Here is a 24,305-nt window from a genome sequence, read left to right as displayed (position 1 = left end):
TTTTCTCTCAGGTCACACTGTGTGGCTTGTGGGCTCTTGGTTCCCCAGCCAGGTGTCAGACCTGGGCCTCTGGGGTGGGAGCATAGGGTCCAGGATGCTGGACCACCAGAGAATTCCCAGGTCAGGGAATATTAATTGGTGTATGTGCTCCTAGAGGTATCCATATCAACACCAAGACCAAGCCCCACAAAACTGCCTGCAGGCTCCAGTGCTAGACACCTCACTCCAAACAACCAGCAAGACAGGAACACAGCCCCACCCATCAGTAGACAGGCTGCCTAAAGTCGTACTAAGCTCACAGACACCCTAAGACACACCAACTGATGAGGACCTGCCTTTCAGAGGGAAAAGACTCACTCTACCCACCATAGCGCAGGCACCAGGCCTTCCCACCAGGAAACCTGCACAAGCCCCTGGACCAACCTCACTCACCAGGGGGCAGACAACAGAAGCAAGAGGAACTATGACCCTGCAGCCTGTGGAAAGAAGAACATAAAAACAGTAGGTTAGACAAAATGAGATGACAGAGAAGTATGATGCAGATGAAGGAGGAACATAAAATCCCACAAGACCATATAAATGAAGAGGAAATAGGGAAATAGGCAATCTACCTGAAAAAGAATTCAGAGTAATGACAGTAAAGATGATCCAAGATCTTGGAAATAGAATGGAGGCATGGATCAAGAAGATTAAAAAGGACCTAGAAGAACTAAAGAACAAACAATAAGTGAGGAACCACACAATAACTGAAATGAAGAATAAACTAGAGGAAATCAACAGCAGAATAACTGAGGCAGAAGGACAAATAAGTGAGCTGGAAGATAGAATGGCAGAAATAACTGCCAAGGAGCAGAATAAAGAAAAAGAATGAAAAGAATAAGGACAGTCTCAGAGACCTCTTGGAAAACATTGAATGCACCAACATTCAAATTATAGGGGTCCCAGAAGAAGAAGAGAAAGGAAAAGGGCCTGAGAAAATATTTGAAGAGATTATAGTTGAAAACTTCCCTAACATGGGAAAGGAAATAGTCAATCAAGTCCAGGAAGCACAGAGAGTTCCATACAGGATAATCCCAAGGAGAAACATGCCAAGACACATATTAATCAAAGTAACAAAAATTAAATACAAAGAAAAAATGTTAAAAGCAGCAAGGGGAAAGCAACAAATAACCTACAAGGGAATCCCCATAAGGTTATCAGCTAATTTTTCAGCAGAAACTCTGCAGGTCAGAAGGGAGTGGCAAGGCATTTAAAGTGATGAAAGCGCAAACGTTACAAACAAGACTACTCTACCCAGAGAGGATCTCATTCAGATTTGACAGAGAAATCAAAAGCTTTAAGCAAAAGCTAAGAGAATTCAGCACCACCAAATCAGCTTTACAACAAATGCTAAAGGAACTTCTCTAGGCAAGAAACACAAGAAAATAAAAAAGGACCTACAAGAACACATGCAAAACAATTAAGAAAATGGTATTAGGAACATACATATCTATAATTACCATACATGTAAATGGATTAAATGTTCCAACCAAAAGACACAACTAACTGAATGGATACAAAAACAAGACCTATGTATACACAGTCTACAAGAGACCCACTTCAGGCCTAGGGACACATACAGACTGAAAGTGAGGGGAAGGAAAAAGATATTCCATGCAAATGGGAATCAAAAGAAAGCTGGAGTAGCAATACTCATATCAGACAAGATGGACTTTAAAATAAAGACTATTACAAGAGACAAGGAAGGACACTACATAATGGTAAAGTGATCAATCCAAGAAGAAGATATAACAATTATAAATATCTATACACCCAATATAGGAACACCTCAATACATAAGGCAAATGCTAACAGCCATAAAAGGAGAAATTGACAGTAACACAATAATAGTGAGGAATTTTAACATCCCACTTACACCAGTGGACAGATAATCCAGACTGAAACACAAGCTTTAAATGACACAAGAGACCAAATAGACTTAAATGATATTCATAGGACATTCCACCTGAAAGTGGAAGATTACACTTTCTTCTCAAGTGCTCATGGAATATTCTCCAGGATAGATCACATGTTGGGTCACAAATAAAGCCTTGGTAAATTTAAGATAATTGGAATCATATCAAGAATATTTTCCAACCACAATGCTAGGAGATCATAAATCAATTACAGGAAAATAACTGTAAAATACAAACACATGGAGGTTAAACAACACGTTACTAAAGAACCAAGAGATTGCTTAAGAAATCAAAGGGGAAATCAAAAAATACCTAGAAAAAAATGACAATGAAAACACGACGACCCAAAACCTATGGGATGCAGCAAAATCAGTTCTAAGAAGGAAGTTTATAACAATACAATCCTACCTCAAGAAACAAGAAAAACCTCAAATAAACAACCTAAACTTACACCTAAAGCAACTAGAGAAAGAAGAAGAAACAAAACCCAAAGTTAGTAGAAGAAAAGAAATCATAAATATAAGAGCAGAAATAAACGAAATACAAATGAAGAAAAGAATAGCAAAGATCAATAAGACTAAAAGCTAGTTCTTTGAGAAGATAAACAAAATTGATAAACCTTTAGCCAGACTTATCAAGAAAAAAAAGAAGAGGACTCAAATCAATAAAATTAGGAGTGAAAAAGAAGTTACAACTGACAACACAGAAATACATAAAATCATAAGAGAGTACTACAAGCAACAATATGCTAATAAAATGGACCACCTGGAAGAAAAGGACAAATTCTTAGAAAAGTACAACCTTCCAAAACTGAACCAAGAAGAAATAGAAAATATGAACAAACCAATCACAAGTAATGAAACTGAAACTGTGATTAAAAATCGTCCAACAAACAAAAGTCCAGGACCAGATGGCTTCACAGGTCAATTCATCAAACATTTAGAGAAGAGCTAACACCTATCCTTCTCAAACTCTTCCAAAAAATTGCAGAGGATGGAACATACCCAAACTCATTCTATGAGGACACCATCACCCTGATACCAAAACCAGACAAAGATACCACAAATAAATAAAACTACAGGCCAATATCACTGATGAACATAAACGCAAAAATCCTCAACAAAATACTAGCAAACCGAATCTAACAACACATTAAAAGATCATACACCATGATCAAGTGGGGTTTATCCCAGAAATGGAAGGATTCTTCAATATACGCAAATCAATCAATGTGATACACCATATTAACAAATTGAAGAATAAAAACCATATGATCTCAGTAGATGCAGAAAAAGCTTTGGACAAAATTCAACACCAATTTATGATAAAAACTCTCCAGAAAGTGGGCATAGAGGGAACCTACCTCAATATATTAGAGGCCATATATGACAAACCCGCAGCAAACATTATTCTCAATGGTGAAAAACTGAAAGCATTTCCTCTAACATCAGGACAAAGACAAGGGTGTCTCACCATTTGTCTCACCACTCTTATTCAACATAGTTTTGGAAGTCCTAGCCACAGCAGTAGAGAAGAGAAAGAAATAAGAGGACTTCAAATTGGAAAAGAAGGAGTAAAACTCTCACTGTTTGCAGATGATGTAATCCTATACATAAAAATTGCTAAAGATGCCACCAGAAAACTACTAGAGTTAATCAATGAATTTAGGAAAGTTGCAGGATACAAAATTAATACACAGAAATCTCTTTCATTCCTACACACTAACAACAAAAGATCAGAAAAAGAAATTAAGGAAACAATCCCATTTACCATTGCAACAAAAAGAATATATCAAAATATTTAGGAATAAACCTACCTAAGGCGGAAAAAGACCTGTACACAAAAAACTATAAGATACTGATGAAAGAAATCAAAGACGACACAAACAGATGGAGAGATATACCATGTTCTTAGATTGGAAGAATCAATTTGTGAAAACGACTATACTACCCAAAGCAATCTACAGATTCAATACAATCCCTATCAAATTACCAATGGCATTTTTCACAGAACTAGAACAGAAAATTTTACAATTTGTATGGAAACACAACAGACCCTGAATAGCCAAAGCAATCTTGAGATAAAAAAACAGAGCTTGGTGAATCAGACTCCCTGACTTCAGAATATACTACAAAGCTACAGTAATCAAGACAGTATGGTAGTGGCACAGAAACAGAAATATAGATCAATGGAACAGGATAGAAAACCCAGAGATAACCCCACACACCTTTGGTCACCTAATCTATGACAGAGGAGGTAAAAATATACAATGAGGAAAAGACAGCCTCTTCAATAAGTGGTGCTGCGAAAACTGGACAGCTACATGTAGAAGAATGATACTGGAACACTCCTAACACCATACACAAAAATAAAAGCAAAATGGATTCGAGACCTAAATGTAAGGCCAGACACTATAAAACTCTTAGAGGAACACATAGGCAGAACACTCTTTGACATAAATCATAGCAGGATCTTTTTGACCCACCTCCTACAGTAATGAAAATAAAAATTAAAATAAACACATGGGACCTAATTAAACTTAAAAGCTCTTGTACAGCAAAGGAAACCATAAACAAGATGAAAAGACAACCCTCAGAATGGGACAAAATACTTGCAAATGAAGCAACTGACAAAGGATTAATCTCCAAAATATATAAGCAGCTCAGGCAGCTCAATATCAAAGAAACAAACAACCCAATCAAAAAATGGGTGGAAGACCTAAATAGACATTTCTCCAAAGAAGGCATACAGATGGTCAAGATGTACATGAAAAGATGCTCAACATCACTAATTAGTAGAGAAATGCAAATCAAAAGTACAATGAGGTATCACCTCACACTGGTCAGAATAGCCATCATCAAAAAATCTAAAAACAAGAAATGCTGGAGAGGGTGTGAGCCCTCTTACTGTTGGTGGGAATGTAAATTGATACAGCCACTACGGAAAACAGTATGGAAGTTCCTTAAAAAACTATAAATAGAACTACCATATGAACCAGCAATCCCAATACTGGACATATACCCTGAGAAAACCATAATTGAAAAAGACACATGCATCCCAATGTTCTTAGCAGCACTATTTACAGTAGCCAGGACATGGAAGCAACCTAAATGTCCATCAACAGAGGAATGGATAAAGAAGATACGGTACATATGTAGAATGGAATATTACTCAGCCATAAAAAGGAACAAAATTGGGTCATTTTTAGAGACGTGGGTGGACCTAGAGAGTATCATACAGAGTGAAGTAAGTCAGAAAGAGAAAAACAAATATCGTATATTAATGCATATATGGAGAATCTAGAAAAATGGTATAGATGACCTTATTTGCCAAGCAGAAATAGAGATACAGACATAGAGAAAAAAATGTATATATACCAAGGGGGAAAGGGGTGGGGTGGGAGGAATTGGGAGATTGGGATTGACACATATACACTACTGATACTATGTATAAAATAAACAGCTGATGGGAACATATTGTATAGCACAGGGAACTCTACTTAATGCCCTGTCATGTCCTAAATGGGAGTGAAAGCCAAAAGGGAGGGGATATATGTATATGTATGGCTGATTCATTTTGCTGTGCAGTAGAAGCTAACACAACATTGTAAAGCAACTATATGCCAATAAAAATTAATTTAAAAAAATAAAAAAAGAGGAAAGATCTCAAATCAATAAACTAACTTCCTACCTCAAGAAACTATAATAGGAAGAGCAAAATAACCCAAAGCAAGGAGAAGGAAGGAAGCAATAAGGATTAGAGCAGAAATCTATAAAATTGAATTTAGGAAAACAATAAAGATTATCCATAAAACAAAATGTTGGTTCACTGAACAAAATTAATAAAATTGATAAACCTTTATGTAGACTGATGAGAAAACAACCCCATGAACCACCAATATCAGGAATAAAACAGGATATCATCATAGATCCTGCAGCCATTAAAAGGATAGTAGGATAATACTACAAATATTTTTTAACACTCATAAATTTGACAGCTTAAAAGAGACAGAAAAATTCCTCAAAAACCACACATTACCAAACCTCAATCAAGGTGTAATTGATAATCCGAACAGTCCTAAGGCAGAAATAGAACCTCAACCTAAACCTCACACATTATACAAAAATTAATTGAGGGCTTCCCTGGTGGCACAGTGGTTAAGAATCTGCCTGCCAATGCAGAGGACACGGGTTCGAACCCTGGTCCTGGAAGATCCCACATGCCACGGAACAACTACGTGCATGCGCCACAACTACTGAGCCTGCGCTCTAGAGCCCACAAGCCACAACTACTGAGCCTGTGTGCAACAACTACTGAAGCCCATGCCCCTAGAGCCCGTGCTCTGCAACAAGAGAAGCTCCCACTATGAGAAGCCCATGTACCTCAATGAAGAGTAGCCCCCGCTCGCTGCAACCAGAGAAGACCCTGCACGCAGCAACAAGGACCCAACATGGCCAAAAATAAAATAAATAATTTTTTTAAAAAATTAATTGAAAATGGATCATGGACATAAATGTAGATTTTAAACTATAAAATCTTCAGGAAAAAGACAGCTGAAGATCTTCAGGATCTAGAGCTAGGTATAAAGTGCTTAGATTTAACACTAAAAGCATGATCTATAGAAGGAAAAAAATGATAATTTGGACCTCATCAGAATTTAAAAATTTCCTTTGTCATAGAACACATGAAGAGGATGTGGTGCTACAGACTGGGAGAAAATATTTGCAAGCCACATATTTGACAAAGGACTGGTATCTAGAATACATATAAAAAGAACTCTCAAAACTCAACAGGAAAAAAAAAATTTTTAAGTCTAATCTGGCATGTAAGGAGCTTGAAAGTTATCACTCATCCTCACAAAGAAAAAGCTAAACAAACAAAACCAAGAACTCTTCTCAGATTCATCAAAGAGTGGAGGTTACAGGGTAAAACTGCTGCCCCAAAATTAGAAAGACAGACAGGTGGATACAGAGAATCACAGCTTACCAGAGCAGAAGCCTCTGCTGGAACCAGTCCTGAATAGGAATGCTTAACCTACAGTTGATGGACTGCTGAGGGCTCAGGGCAGACAAGAGCGAGAGTTAAGAGCTCTAGGGTGCCCAGATTTGAGGGACACCACACTTTTGCCAGTTTTACCTCCAAGAGCCCTAGCAGGTTCTCACAGTGAAGATAAGAAAAGATCCCCTCAAGCTCTCATCAAGGAGAGGAGAAAAGTAGCCATTTCGAAATATGCCCAGAGCATTCTGTTCTCTTCCTGTTAAAGGCCTGTCCTCAAGGAAAACTATTTTACCAGAGCCTAACAAACAGAGAGGAAAGGTTATACTCAACTCCAGCCCACTCTAGACTTCCATGTGAAGGAAGGGAAATACCTAACTTCAGCATCCATAACCTTCCTGTCTCACCTGAGGGAGATTTTAAAAAAAAAACACTGAAAATCTTAGTCATCAGAAATGTTTATTTTTCAATTTTTTTGTACAGTGTTAGGAGGGGTTCTAATTTCATTCTTTACACATAGCTGTCCAGTTTTCCCAGCACCACTTATTGAAGAGGCTGTCTTTTCTCCATTGTATATTTTTACCTCCTTTGTCAAAGATAAGGTGACCATATGTGTGTGGGTTTATCTCTGGGATTTCTATCCTGTTCCATTGATCTATATTTCTGTTTCTTTGCCAGTACCATACTGTCTTGATTACTGTAGCTTTGTAGTATAGTCTGAAGTCAGGGAGCCTGACTCCTCCAGCTCTGTTTTTCTTTCTCAAGATTGCTTGTGCTATTCTGGGTCTTTTGTGTTTCCATACAAATTGTGAAATTTTTTGTTCTGGTTCTGTGAAGAATGCCATTGGTAGTTTTATACGGATTGCATTGAATCTGTAGATTGCTTCGGGTAGTATAGTCATATTCACAATGTTGATTCTTCCAATCCAAGAACATGGTCCAGACACTATCTACAACTCTTAGAAGAAAACATAGGCAGAACACACTTTGACATAAATCACAGCAAAATCCTTTTTGACCCACCTCCTAGAGTAATGGAAATAAAAACAAAAGTAAATAAATGGGACTTAATGAAACTTAAAAGCTTTTGCTCAATAAAAAAAACCATAAACAAGATGAAAAGACAACCCTCAAACGGGAGAAGATATTTGCAAATGAAGCAACTGACAAAGGATTAATCTCAAAAATATACAAGCAGCTCTGAAGCTCAATATCAAAAAAACAAACAACCCAATCCAAAAACGGATGGAAGATCTAAATAGACATTTCTCTATGGAAGACATACAGATGGCCAGCAAACACATGAAAAGGTGCTCAACATCACTAATTATTAGAGAAATGCAAATCAAAACACAATGAGCTATCACCTCACACTGGTGAGAATGGCCATCATCAAAACATCTACAAACAATAAATGCTGGAGAGGGTGTGGAGAAAAGGGAACCCTCATGCACTGTTGGTGGGAATGTAAATTGATACAGTCACTTTGGAGAACAGTATGGAGGTTCCTTAAAAAGCTAAAATAGAACTACCATATGAGCCAGCAATCCCACTACTGGGCATATACCCTAAGAAAACCATAATTCAAAAAGAAAGAGAGGAACCAAGATGGTGGAGTAGAAGGATGTGCTCTCATTCCCTCTTGCGAGAACAACAGAATCACAACTAGCTGCTGGACAGTCATCGAAAGGAAGACAGTGGAACTCACCAAAAAAGATACCCCACATCCAAAGACAAAGGAGAAGCCACAATGAGACGGTAGGAAGGGTGCAATCACAGTAAAATCAAATCCCATAACTGCTGGGTTGGTGACTCACAGACTGGAGAACACTTATACCACAGAAGTCCACCACTGGAGTGTAAGTTCTGAGCCCCACGTCAGGCTTCCCAACCTGGGGGTCTGGCAATGGGAGGAGGAATTCCTAGAGAATCAGACTTTGAAGCCTAGTGGGAATTGACTACAGGACTTTGACAGGACTGGGGGAAACAGAGACTCCACTCTTGGAGGGCACACACACAGTAGTGTGCAAATCAGGACCCAGGGGAAGGAGCAGTGACCCCAGGGGAGACTGAACCAGACCTACCTGCTAGGGTTGGAGGGTCTCCTGCAGAGTCGGGGCATGGCTGTGGCTCACTGGGGGACAAGGACACTGGCAGCAGAAGTTCTGGGAAGTACTCCTTGGTGTGAGCCCTCCCAGGGTCTGCCATTAGCCTCAGCAAAGAGCCCAGGTAGGCTCCAGTGTAGGGTTGCCTCAGGCCAAACAACCAACAGAGAGGGAACCCAGCCCCACCCATCAACAGTCAAGTGGATTAAAGTTTTAATGATCACTGCCCACCAGAGCAACAGTCAGCTCTACCCACCACCAGTCCCAGCCATCAAGCCTCTTACATAGCCTCATCCACCAGAGGGCAGACAGCAGAAGCAAGAAGAACTACAATCCTGCAGCCTGTGGAACAAAAACCACATTCACAGAAAGATAGACAAGATGAAAAGGCAGAGTGCTATGTACCAGATGAAGGAACAAGATAACACCCCAGAAAAACAACTAAATGAAGTGGAGATAGGCAACCTTCCAGAAAAAGAATTCAGAATAATGATAGTGAAGACGATCCAGGACCTCGCAAAAAGAATGGAGGCAAAGATCAAGAAGACGCAAGAAATGTTTAACCAGGACCTAGAAGAATTAAAGGACAAACAAACAGAGATGAAAAATAACTGAAATGAAAACTACACTAGAATGAATCAATAGCAGAATAACTGAGAGAGAAGAACGGATAAGTGACCTGGAAGACAGAATGGTGGAATTCACTGCCAAGGAACAGAATAAAGAAAAAAGAATGAAAAGAAAGGAAGACAGCCTAAGAGACCTCTGGGACAACATTAAATGCAACAACATTCGCATTATAGGGGTCCCAGAAGGAGAAGAGAGAGACAAAGGACCAGAGAAAATATTTGAAGAGATTATAGTTGAAAACTTCCCTAACATGGGAAAGGAAATAGCTACCCAAGTCCAGGAAGCGCAGCAAGTCCCATAGAGGATAAACCCAAGGAGAAACACACCAAGACACATAGTAATCAAATTGGCAAAAATTAAAGACAAGGAAAAATTATTGAAAGCAGCAAGGGAAAAATGAAAAATAATATAGAAGGGAATTCCCATAAGGTTAACAGCTGATTTCTCAGCAGAAACTCTACAAGCCAGAAGAGAATGGCATGATATACTTAAAGTGATGAAAAGGAAGAACCTACAACCAAGATTACTCTACCCGGCAAGGATCTCATTCAGATTCGATGGAGAAATCAAAAGATTTACAGACAAGCAAAAGCTAAGAGAATTCAGCACCACCAAACCAGCTCTACAGCAAATGCTAAAGGAACTTCGCTAAGTGGGAAACACAAGAGAAGAAAAGGAACTACAAAAACAAACCCAAAAGAATTAAGAAAATGGTCACAGGAACATACATATCGATAATTACCTTAAACATGAATGGATTAAACGCTCCAAGCAAAAGTCACAAGCTTGCTGAATAGATATAAAAACAAGACCCATATATATGCTGTCTACAAGAGACCCACTTCAGACCTAGGGACACATACGGACTGAAAGTGAGGGGATGGAAAAAGATATTCCATGCAAATGGAAATCAAAAGAAAGCTGGAGTAGCTATACTCATATCAGATAAAATAGACTTTAAAATAAAGAATGTTACAAGAGACAAGGAAGGCCACTACAAAATGATCAAGGGATCAGTCCAAGAAGAAGATAAAACAATTATAAATATATATGCACCCAACATAGGAGCACATCAATACATAAGGCAACTGCTAACAGCTATAAAAGAGGAAATCGATAGTAACACAATAATAGAGGGGGACTTTAACACCTCACTTACACCAAAGTACCGATCATCCAAACAGAAAATTAATACGGAAACACAAGCTTTAAATGACACAATAGACCAGATAGATTTAATTGATATTTATAGGACATTCCATCCAAAAACAGCAGATTACACTTTTTTCTCAAGTGCGCACGGAACATTCTCCAGAATAGATCACATCTTGGCTCACAAATCAAGCCTCAGTAAATTTAAGAAAATTGAAATCATATCAAGCATCTTTACCGACCACAATGCTATGAGATTAGAAATGAATTACAGGGAAAAAAACGTAAAAAACACAAACACATGGAGGCTAAACAATATGTTACTAGATAACCAAGAGATCACTGAAGTAATCAAAGAGGAAATCAAAAAATACCTAGAGACAAATGACAATGAAAACACGACGATCCAAAACCTATGGTATGCAGCAAAAGCAGTTCTAAGAGGGAAGTTTATAGCTATACAAGCCTACCTCAAGAAACAAGAAAAATATCAAGTAAACAATCTAACCTTACACCTAAAGGAACTAGAGAAAGAAGAACAAACAAAACCCAAAGTTAGCAGTTGGAAAGAAATCATAAAGATCAGAGCAGAAATCAATGAAATAGAAACAAAGAAAGCAATAGCAAAGATCAATAAAACTAAAAGCTGGTTCTTTGAGAAGATAAACAAAATTGATGAACCATTAGCCAGACTCATCAAGGAAAAGAAGGAGAGGACTCAAATCAATAAAATTAGAAATGAAAAAGTAGAAGTTACAACAGACACCTCAGAAATACAAAGCATCCTAAGAGACTACTAGAAGAAACTCTATCCCAATAAAATGGACAACCTGGAAGAAATGGACAAATTCTTAGAAAGGTATAATCTTCCAAGATTGAACCAGGAAGAAATAGAAAATATGAATAGACCAATCACAAGGAATGAAATTGAAACTGTGATTAAAATCTTCCAACAAACAAAAGTCCAGGACCATATGGCTTCACAGGTGAATTGTATCAAACATTTAGAGAAGAGTTAACACCCATCCTTCTCAAACTCTTCCAAAAAATTGCAGAGGAAGGAACACTCCCAAACTCATTCTATGAGGCCACCATTACCCTGATAACAAAACCAGACAAAGATAGTACAAAAAAAGAAAATTACAGGCCAATATCACTGATGAATATAGATGCAAATATCCTCAACAAAATACTAGCAAACAGAATCCAACAACACATTAAAAGGATCATACACCATGATCAAGTGGGATTTATCCCAGGGATGCAAGGATTCTTCACTATGCGCAAATCAATCAGTGTGATACACCATATTAACAAATTGAAGAATAAAAATCATATAATCATCTCAGTAGATGCAGAAAAAGCTTTTGACATATTCAACACCCATTTATGTTAAAAACTCTCCGGAAAGTGGGCATAGAGGGAACCTACCTCAACCTAATAAAGGCCATATACGACAAACCCACAGCAAACATCATTCTCAATGGTGAAAAACTGAAAGCATTTCCTCTAAGATCAGGAACAAGATAAGGATGTCCACTCTCACCACTCTTATTCAGCATAGTTTTGGAAGTCCTAACCACGGCAATCAGAGAAGAAAAAGAAATAAAAGGAATACAAATTGGAAAAGAAGAAGTAAAACTGTCACTGTTTGCAGATGACATGATATTATACATAGAGAATCCTAAAAATGCCACCAAAAACTACTAGAGCTAATCAATGAATTTGGTAAAGTTGCAGGATACAAAATTAATGCACAGAAATCTCTTGCATTCCTATACACTAATGATGAAAAATCTGAAAGAGAAATTATGGAAACACTCCCATTTACCATTGCAACAAAAAGAATAACATACCTAGGAATAAACTTACCTAGGGAGACCAAAGACCTGTATGCAGAAAACTGTAAGACACTGATGAAAGAAGTTAAAGATGATACCAATAGATGGAGAAATATACCATCTTCTTGGATTGGAAGAATCAATATTGTGAAAATGACTATATTACCCAAAGCAATATACAGATTCAATGCAATCCCTATCAAATTACCAGTGGCAATTTTTACAGAACTAGAACAAATCATCTTAACATTTGTATGGAGACACAAAAGACCCCGAATAGCCAAAGCAATGTTGAAGGAAAAAAACGGAGCTGGAGGAATCAGACTCCCTGACTTCAGACTATACTACAAAGCTACAGTAATCAAGACAATATGGTAGTGGCACAAAAACAGAAACATAGATCAATGGAACAAGATAGAAAGCCCAGAGATAAACCCACACACCTATGGTCAATTAATCTATTACAAAGGAGGCAAAGATATACAATGGAGAAAAGACAGTCTCTTCAATAAGTGGTGCTAGGCAAACTGGACAGCTACATGTAAAAGAATGAAATTAGAACACTCCCTAACATCATACACAAAAATAAACTCAAAATGGATTTGAGACCTAAATGTAAGATCGGACACTATAAAACTCTTAGAGGAAAACATAGGAAGAACACTCTTTGAGATAAATCACAGTGAGATCTTTTTTGATACCCTTCCTAGAGTAATGGAAATAAAAACAAACATAAACAAGTGAGACCTAATGAAACTTCAAAGCTTTTGAACAACAAAGGAAGCCATAAAGAAGACGAAAAGAGAACCCTTAGAATGGGAGAAAATATTTGCAAACGAATCAACGGACAAAGGATTAATCTCCAAAATATATAAACGGCTCATGCAGCTCAATATTAAAGAAACAAACAACCCAATCCAAAAATGGGCAGAAGACCTAAATAGACATTTCTCCAAAGAAGAGGTACAGATGACCAAGAAGAACATGAAAAGCTGCTCATCATCACTAATTATTAGAGAAATGCAAATCAAAACTACAATGAGGTATCACCTCACACCAGTTAGAATGGGCATCATCAGAAAATCTACAAACAACAAATGCTGGAGAGTGTGTGGAGAAAAGGGAACCCTCTTGCACTGTTGGTGGGAATGTAAATTGATACAGCCACTGTAGAGAACAATATGGAGGTTCCTTAAAAAACTAAAAATAGAATTACTGTATGACCCAGCAATCCTGCTGCTGGGCATATACCCAGAGAAAACCATAATTCAAAAAGACACATGCACCCCAATGTTCATTGCAGCACTATTTACAATAGCCAGGTCATAGAAGCAACCTAAATGCCCATCGACAGACGAATGGATAAAGAAGTGGTGGTACATATATACAATGGAATATTACTCAGCCATAGAAAGGAACGAAATTGAGTCATTTGTTGAGACGTGGATGGATCTAAAGACTGTCATACAGAGTGAAGTAAGTCAGAAAGAGAAAAACAAATATTGTATATTAACGCATGTATGTGGAATCTAGAAAACTGGTACAGGTGAACCAGTTTTCAGGGCAGAAGTTGAGACACAGATGTAGAGAACAAACGTAAGGACACCAAGGGGCGAAAACCGCGGTGGAGTGAGGATGGTGGTGTGCTGAATTGGGCGATTGGGATTGACATGTTTACACTGACGTGTATAAAATTGATGACTAATAAGAACCTGCAGTATAAACAAACAAACAAACAAAACAACTAATACTAAACTTTCTTTGGGTTATTTGTATGGAAATATATTAATATAAATGCTTCAGACATTACATGAAATTTCTAAAAGTCTTATATGTTCTGGTATAATGTTATAAGTCATAATTCTAGTTATTACTTTAAAATGTATATCTTACAAGAAATTGTCAATTGCATTCCTGTGAACTTTCATCAAATCTTTAACTGTGGTCATTTTTAAGTCTTTTGTCATTTACAGACAGTTCTGCGTGTACTCTGATGCTTTTGCAAATATGTTCCTATAAGAGGGTTTCATATTCAAGGAATTCATGGAAAAGACTCTGACAAGTATAGGTTTCTGGTAACTGACTATACTGCTGAACTGAATGAATAAGCATTTTCAGAACTCTAATGGAAAACTGATGAATTCATAAAAGTGCTAACAAAAGATCAAGATGAAAAAACAAAAATACATGGGACTGAGTGAACTGATGAGGATGATTATACGTTTTGTGACTTTCTGTTTGAATTAAAAAAAATCACACAGGGACTTAGAGGAAAAAAAATATACAAATCAATTTTCACTGCAAAGTAAAGGAGCTGTTACAGTGGAGGATTACTGGACTGAATGTCAATATTATGACATAGTATGAGTGTGTTTCGTGTTTGGTAATTGCAATCTTTGTTCCTTTTGTTGTGGTCATCCATTTACAATGCTTGGTGTCAGTTTTTTTATCTCTTGTAAAAATAAAATACAGTGTGTGTGTGTGAAAAAAAAAAAAGATACATGTACACCAATGTTCATTCCAGCACTATTTACGATAGCCAGGACATGGAAGCAACCTAAATGTCCATCAACAGATGAATGGATAAAGAAGATATGGTACATATATACAATGGAATATTACTCAGCCATAAAAAGGAATGAAATTGGGTCATTTGTAGTGACGTGGATGAACTTAGAGAGTGTCATACAGAGAGAAGTAAGTCTAAAAGAGAAAAACAAATATCGTATATTAATGCATATATATTGAATCTAGAAAAATGTTACTGATGAACTTATTTTCAGGGCAGGAAAAGAGATACAGACACAGAGAACGAACTTGTGGACACAGTGAGGGGAAGGAGAGGGTGGGACAAATTGAGAGAAGAGCATTAACATATATACACTACCATGCGTAAAATAGATAACTAGTGGGAAGCTGCTGTACAGCACAGGGAGCTCAGCTCGGTGCTCTGTGACGACCTAGATGGGTGGGATGGTGGGGGAGGTGGGAGGGAGGCTCAAGAGGGAAGGGATATATGTATACATATACCTGATTCACCTTGCTCTACAGAAGAAACTAACAAAACATTGTAAAGCAATTATACTCCAGGAAAAAAATAGTCTTTATTTTGCAAGAAAAAAGATATATTTCTTTTTCAAAACCCTGGAGGTCAGGAGCATGGAGACACTCTGCCTCAATGTCCTCAATTGTAAAATGGAGATATCTGCTCTACTTAAAGGACAGAAGGCAATTACTAACTCATTCAACAGATACGTATTGATCATTCACTCTGCACCAGGTGCTGTCCTGGCTGCATACAACAGTGAACCAGCAGGGCGCATGGACAAACTCCCTGCCCTCCTGGAGTTTACATTCTAGGGGGGGAGGCAGACAACAGATAAGACAAATAAGTAAATATTTAGTGTGTTAGATGATGGTAAATGCCAAGGAGAAAAATAAAGCAGGAGAGGGAGATGGAAGTGGCAGGAGCAGAGGGTGATGGTGAAGTTTAGACCAGGTGTCCAGGAAAGTGTCTCTGAGAAGGACCACTTAAGTGAAATTGAAGGAACTGAGGGGAGGCAGGTGGTGAGTTTGTGGGTATCTAGGGCAAGAGCCTTCCTGGCAATGTGATGACTGGGAAACCTGTCAGAAACTTTAAAACACTGTGTGTGTGCAGGAGAGGGAAAATTAATCTGGTATCTTAGATATTTTGTGGTCTTTTTCCTTGTTTTCTCTAGATTTTGTCAAAAGATTAAGCTGTGACAAAGTGAGAGAGTGGCATGGACATATATACACTACCAAATGTAAAATAGATAGCTAGTGGGAAGCAGCCGCATAGCACAGGTAGATCAGCTCGGTGGTTTGTGACCACCTAGAGGGGTGGGATAGGGAGGGTGGGAGGGAGGGAGACGCAAGAGGGAAGAGATATGGGAACATATGTATATGTATAACTGATTCACTTTGTTATAAAGCAGAAACTAACACACCATTGTAAAGCAATTATACTCCAATAGAGATGTTAAAAAAAAAAAAGAATATTATCTAAAATCAGAGCCAGTTGATGGGACCCAAGAAATCAAAAGGCCAACCTCAAATGACCCCCAGAGAGGCCACACCTGGCACAGGTTCCACAGCAGGAAGTGGCAGGTGTTTCTCTGTGTCTCCCATGGTCCACATTAATCCCTGGCATTTGCCTACCTGAGAAGCTGCTCATTCGAGACTTGCTTAGAACCCACAAATGGGTTAAGCCAAGTCCAGGTTGTGATTAGCTTCCCTAAGACATTTCTCAAATGCCAAACTGTTAGCTGAGCATCCGTCCCTGTTCAGCTCTGGTTTCTGTCCTCTTGGTTGCAAGCACAGTGCGTTGTTCCTTCACCTCTCTCCCGTCTGTGATGTGTTCCACTGAAGGACAACTACAGATACCACGTGTACACTCAGAGCTGTGAAAATGGACAAAGCAACACTTGGTCCTGTAAGAGGGGGATACACAAACAAAGCCCATCTCAGTCGGGCTGGGTCTGAGAGATGCTCTGACCTACTGCTCTAACCTTCCCTCCAAGTGGTGTGAAATGCAGGCTATGGGCGATGCACAAAGTCAGAGGAGCTGATTTCAGTCAAAACAGCTCTTGGCCCCATGTGGTACCAGTGTAAACAGCTGGTCGTTTTGGTGTCACATAGACAAAGCAGCTCTTTGATGGACTGGTTTTTCACTTTTCACCCAGCTCAAGTTGGCATGAGTCTAGAGTGCTGCCTGCCAAGTATGCGGGCAGGTTGGGGCCTCATACGCGTTGCTGTTGCGGTGCTGGCGGCAAGCCCATTTTCCCACTGTCCTCTCAGGTGCTTGGTTTGGAGTTGGGGGCAACAGAAGGGAGCTAAGTTTGGGAAGATGATATCTGGGATAGGGCTGAGTGTGTCAGTTCCCTAACCTGAAAACGTTTCAGATGTTTCCCAAGTTTACCCTCTTGTCCAGAGTAGGATTTACCGGGACTTTGACATTCACCCCAGCCTGTGCCTGTGTGTGACTGATCAGGCTACAGCAAAGGCTTTCTTGGAATCTGAGGTTAAGAAAGATGAAGGGCCAGTGCCGCCTGTCTGTCTGCAATGGGCATATTACATAATAATAGCTCTCTCTGATCTTTCTTTTGCCTGTTCTTGGTTTCTCCACTTCTTCCTTTCAGCTTTGTAATGTGACCCCCAGCCGCTGGCTTATCTTTGCTGCCTCCCCTGACCTTCCAACTCTCCTCTGTCAGATCCACACAGAGAACAGAGACCACTCCTGCTTTGAAGCCTTGAGGATCACGCCGCTTCCCTTAACACCCTCTGTTTGCTGGATTCATTGTTTAGTGATGCTGTAGCCAGGTGCGGACCATTTATCCTGCTTTCATTTCCTCCCTCTCCCAATTTAGTCTCAGGTGGCTTAGGCAGGTCACATGCCCTGGTAAGCCCTGGAGGTCCCATCTCGGAGTGGGGAAAGGGCCTAGATTCAAAAATTTGGTCTGGAGTTTTTCTACTCCTCCATAAATTCAGGAGATGAAAAACAAGACTGTTGACTTTCTTAGACAGCTTTATGCTTTAAGCATCTTCTGGAGGAAGATAACAGAGACTGACCCCTGTGTTATCAGGCCCAGCCCAGAAGAGACAGCATTTTCCATCTTTGGGGAAGCTTCCAGGGTTACCACAGTCTGGTGGGCCCCAGGTTTGGCCAGTGGGTGGCCGCGTGAGGAGCTCTGGTGTGTATGTCCCAGCTCAACACTTCTGGGTCTAAGGAGCCCTAAGCCACCAGCTCAGCAGGGGTGTAATGAGGGTGTTTTCCAAGTATCCCAAGCTTGGAAATAGATCATTACCATCACAAATTGACAGATTACTTTGTAGAGAGATTCCCTGCCTGCTTCCTTTGCTCCTTCTAAGAAGCAAAACTGTGCCTTGAAGAAAAAAAACAAAAATTCCCTCTATGTAGCTTTTCTGAAAGATACCAACTGCGATGAGCAGGAACTCCCTGTCAGGGTCCCCAACTGCCTGGGCCCCTCGGAGGCAGGAATGGAGATACCCACATAATTTCAACATTAAAAGAGCCAATTATAAAAATGCACAGGCTAATGGCAACAACAGCAGCAGCACACTTTTCTTTTAGTTGTAATGCATGAACTTACTATGTTAACTTAGGGGGAAATAAGGTCTGTCTCCTGACAAAATAATTACCTACAATCACGTAAATGAGATTTTCTTTTGGTGGAAAAGTATGTTAAAAATTGAGATGTGCAGGCGGAAAACAACGAGAGGAGACATTAGAGGTGAAAAGGCAAGACGGCATGGCAGCCGCTAGGGGTTTGCCCCATGGGAATCTCCATCATTTGTCAGCCTCTCAAGCCCTCGCATGGCCCTCCTATTGCAGAGCCCAGCACAGCCCCATGGGACTAACAGACCTCAAGGACTTTTCCTGGAAATGCAAACAAGAGATGAGATGGGGGGCTTCCCTGGTGGCGCAGTGGTTGAGAATCTTCCTGCCAATGCAGGGACCACGGGTTCGAGCCCTGGTCTGGGAAGATTCCACATGCCGCGGAGAGACTAGGCCCGTGAGCCACAACTACTGAACCTGCGCATCTGGAGCCTGTGTTCCGCAACAAGAGAGTTCGCGATAGTGAGAGGCCCGCACACCGCGATGAAGAGTGGCCCCCGCTTGCCGCAACTAGAGAAAGCCCTCGCACAGAAACGAAGACCCAACACAGCCATAAATAAATAAATAAATAAATAAATAAATAAATAAATAAATAAATAAATAAAGCAAATAATTAAAAAAAAAAAAAGAGATGAGATGGGTTTGAGTTTTGCAATCTTTCCTTCCTGCCTGTCCCCTAAGAAAGATGCTCTTGAGCAATGAGGTGCTCAGGAGTGAGGGCTGGGTGGAGAGGAGGGATAAGATAACACAGGCAGGGTAATGGGCTACTGGAGGGCTGAGGATAATAACAGTGGTAATTATTGATATTGATATTGTAATACTCATGACCGCCTGTGGAGTACTTTATGGCTTTCAGAGTTTATTCAAATTCCACTATTCAAAGCCCACTATGATGTCATGAGCAAGCATGATTACCCCCATTTTGCAGATGAATAAATTGGTTACTCAATTAGCAAATTGCTGAGCCAGGGCTTGAACCCAGATCTCCTTATTACTCACTAACCTGGTGCCTTTTCAAAGCAGCAAGCTGTGGGGCTGTTGTACCCTTAGTAGGTGAAGGGTCTATATCTCCCACCCACTCCCAATTATCCAAGACTCTTTTTTGGGCTCCTAGACATACCATGTCTCATGGCTAAAAACAACCTCTCACATGAAAATTAAATCACCCTGCACTAACAATAAAAGAAAAAAATTGGTATCATCAAAATTAAACCATTCTCCTCATCAAAAGAAACCATCAAGAAAATTAATAGATAGACCATAGACTGGGAAAAAATATATACAGCACATATCTTACAAATCCAGAATATATAAAGAAATCCTACAAATCAAGAATAAAGATGCAAGTAATTCAATTTATAAAATGGGCAAAAGATTTGAAAAGATACTTCACCAAAAGAGATATAAAAATGGCCAAAATACATGTGAGAAAGCACTCATCCTCATTAGTCATAAGAAAATGCTAATGAAAACTACAGTGAGGTAACACTACAGACCCACTAGAATGGATAAAATTTAAATGACTGACATCACTAAAGGATGTGGAGCAACTGAACGCACATACTTTGCTAGGACATGTATAAATGGCTCATTCACTTTGAAACTGTTAGCCAATTTCTCATAAGGTTTAAATACATTCACTGTGTTTCACTACCTAACAAACAGGAGTTGCAACTTTTATTGCAGCTTTTATTCATAATAGCCAAAAACTTTAAACAATGCATTGATGGGAGAATGGATAATATATATGACCTACTCATGAAATGGAATACTATTCAGCATCAAAAAGGAATAACCTACTGATATGTACAACAATATGATAAAATTTCAAACACATTATGTTGAACAAAAGAAGACACACACAAACATGCTTACTCTGTGATTCCAGTTATATGGAGTCCAAGAACAGAAAATACAAGCTGATAGTGATAGAAGTCAGAAAGTGGGCAGGAGGGTGGTGGAGTTGATTGGAAAGTGGCACAAGGGAAATTTGGTAGCTAATGGAAATGTTCTATCTCTTACTTTGAGTAGTGGTTACACAGGTGTCTAAAACTATCAAAACTCTTCTAATTGAATTCTTAAGACCTTCGTATTTTATTGTACGTTAATTGTATCTCAACTTTTTTTAATGGACCTCGTTGGGTTAGCTACAGGGTTATGGCCTTGCTTTTTGGAGGCCCCTTTCTTTCCCTCTGACTGAAACCTGAGATCTGCATAATGAACTCCCCAAGTAACCTGGCCCTGAGAGGTAAAGACAAAGGAGAGTTTCAGCAAAACAACTTCAACCATTCTGCATAGTGGTCTTGAGAAGGCTGCGTCTCTCACCCACATCCCCGGAGTATACTGACCCCTTATTTATTATCTTCATCTGTTAAAACTCAAAGGGGGAACACCAGAGGTTCCTGCCAGTCATCTCCCTCTGTTGTCCAAAAAGGAATCAAGCACAACTCTCCGCAGAGTGCAGCTTGTTTAACAGGCCCAGGGTCACCGTCATGCTGGGCAGGGAGGTGCCTCATTGTTGGCACAGAAGTCAGCTCCAATGACAGACTCACTCCTAATTTTAGGATTCAGTTGACCTCACACAGAGCTTGACTTTAAAACTTTGGGAAGGGGTGATAAAGACAGGGCCTCAGGCCATACCCATATTCTTCTAGACCTAGGATGCCTGGATTCCCCGTGGAGGCATAGTCTGATGCTGTCTAAACAACCCCTAGGGTCAAAGAGTTCCCATCCCAGGGAGATCAGGGTATCAGGGGGCTTGGAAACCAGTCATATGAGGGACAGTTACAGGCATCATCACTTGCCTTTACTGAGGCGAGAGTGTGGAAGACTCCACAACCATTTGAATATCTGAAGGGCTAACTAAAGGAAGAACAAATAGGCTTTATTTATTCCAAACTGCAAAACTTCAACCAGTGTATAGATGTCACAAGAGGCTGGATTTTAATGCAACGTGAAAAGGACCTTTGCAACAGCCAAAGCTGCTTAACATTCCATTCACATGTCCATTCATTCAGCCTGTGTTGTGCACACACCAGGATAGATGCAGACTTGGTCCTGAAGAATGTTCACTGCAGGACAGAGACAAGATGTGACTGTAAATAACTCAGACACAAGGCAGCCAGAGACGAGTGCAGGTGAGAGGGCCACTCAGGAGAGGGAAGGATTACTTCCAGCCTCAGCTGGGTCCTCCGTGATTCTCACCAGTCATTCTATTCCTCCTCTTTCATCCATTCAATAAATAGTCATTGAGCCCTACTATGTATCAGACACTGTTCTAACTTCTGGGGATATAAAGTGAATAAGAACAACCTGTTGTCTGCATGGAGTTTATATCCCACTGAGGAAAGAGAGCCAAAATTCAGACAGATACTGTAGTAGGTCAGTTGGTGGCTGGTACTATAGAGAAAGAGGGTTGCTCTGTATCTTTATCACTCTCTTCAAGCAATCAAACAGCCCCTCTTCTCTTGTTTCTGACTGCAATGACCGCCTACCTCACTGAGAAAATTGTGGCCTCAGACCCCTCCCTGCACATTCCAACCTCTATCATCTCTCCCCACCTTAACCAATTACTTTCTGATTCAGAGGAAAGGAATATTCTTTCTCCAAGACTGACCTCTCCATTTAATGCTCTCCCCCACCTCAGGGTCCTTGCTCCATCAGCTACACCAACGTTCATGCTCCCCACCTTTTCTCTCCTTGTTCATTAGCTTGTCCTTAACTCACAGACTTGTTCATTTCTCAGAGTCCTAAAGCAACATTCCTTGGTGACCCCCAAATGGCAAGTAGGTGTTAGTCAAGAGCTATTTGGATAAATTGGTAGCAGCTTCTTGAGCACAGTGGCAAGAGGAGTTCCCAGGATCGTGTGTGGATGCACAAAAAAGATATACCTGAAGGGTTGTATGTGTGCCCATGGTCACAGGAAGAACCAGGTGTCCTGGGGCTCTTGATGAGTACTGCAGATCCTGTCCCACCCTGACTCTCTCTCAACCTTTGTTGCCAAACTTCTCAAAGGCTCATGTTATCCGTCTTGCCTTCACTGCTTCTCCTCTCTTTTTTTACCTCACCTGCCCCACCAAGCTTCTGTCTACTGACCTACTCCTGCAAAGATCATACAGTGAATACCTTACTGCAGTACAATAAGTTTACCTCTCGTGTTTGATAACTTGGCAACATTAAATGTGAATGTTCCCAAGGTTATGTCTTCAGCCTTCTGTTAAACTTTCTGTCACTTCTTGGACAATCTCATCCATCCCATAGATTCAAATGTAACTTGTATTCTGGTAGCTTCTCCATTTGATCTCCTGCCCAGAACGCTCTCCTGAGCCACTGCTCACCTCTACTTGGATCTATTGCTAAGCCTCTCAAACTCATGGTGTCCAAAATAGGACTCATTATCCTCTCCCCAAATGTCTCTTTCTCCTGAACACCATTTTATAGTTTGTAGGACTGCTGATCTTGCAAGCACCCAAGCCAGATAGTTGAAGTGATATTTGAGTCTTCCTCTCCCTTCCCTTCTATATCAAATCCATCACAAACCCCTTTCTGTCAAGTCTACCTCAGTAATATCTCTTGAATCCATTACCTCCTCTTCACTCATTGCCACTTCCTTAATTCCAGCCCTCATCTCTCTCTCCTACTATTAAAATGACTTCCTATTTGTCCCCCTTTCTCTTCTTTATGTTAACTCTCATTTCAGTCCAGTTCCTCCTCCCCCTGCCACTAGAATTCTTTCCTTAGAAGACAAACCTCAGCATGCTATTCCCTTAGTTAAAAATCTTCTGGAAACTGCAAATGTCTTATGAAAACAGAATGGTCAAACAAACATACTGTGGAACACTACTCAGCAATGAAAAGAAATGAACTTCTTAAAAAATTATTAAACATTATAATCTATTTACAGTTATTACAAAATATTGGCTATATTGGCCATATTCTAAATATTGGGTATATTCTGTTGTACAACACATCCTTGCAGCCTATCTTACACCCAATAGTTTGTACCTCCCACTCCCCCATTCCTATATCACCCCTCACCTCCCACTGGTAACCACTACTTTGTTCTCCGTATCTGTGAGTCTGCTACTTTTTTGTTATATTCACTAGTTTGTTTTACTTTTTAGATTCCACATATAAGTGATACATACAGTATTTGTCTTTCTCTGTCTGACTTATTTCACTTAGCGTAATGCCCTCCAAGTCCATACTTGTTGCTGCAAATGGCACTATTTCATATGTGTATACGTGTGTGTGTGTGTTTGTGTGTATACCACATCTTCTTTATCCATTCATCTGTTGATGGACACAAGTTGCTTCCATGTCTTGGCAATTGCTGTGAACATTGGGTGCGTGTATCTTTTTGAATTATTGTTTCTGTTTTTGCTTTGGATATATACCCTGGAGTGGAATAGCTGGATCATATGGTAGTTCTATTTTTAGTTTTTTGCGAAACCTCCATACTGTTTTCCCC

The sequence above is a fragment of the Balaenoptera musculus genome, chromosome 8, assembly GCF_009873245.2.
Source record: "Balaenoptera musculus isolate JJ_BM4_2016_0621 chromosome 8, mBalMus1.pri.v3, whole genome shotgun sequence".
NCBI classification, from domain to species: domain Eukaryota; kingdom Metazoa; phylum Chordata; class Mammalia; order Artiodactyla; family Balaenopteridae; genus Balaenoptera; species Balaenoptera musculus.
The sequence above is the reverse complement of the archived record's forward strand: the minus strand, read 5'-3'. Positions refer to the sequence as shown.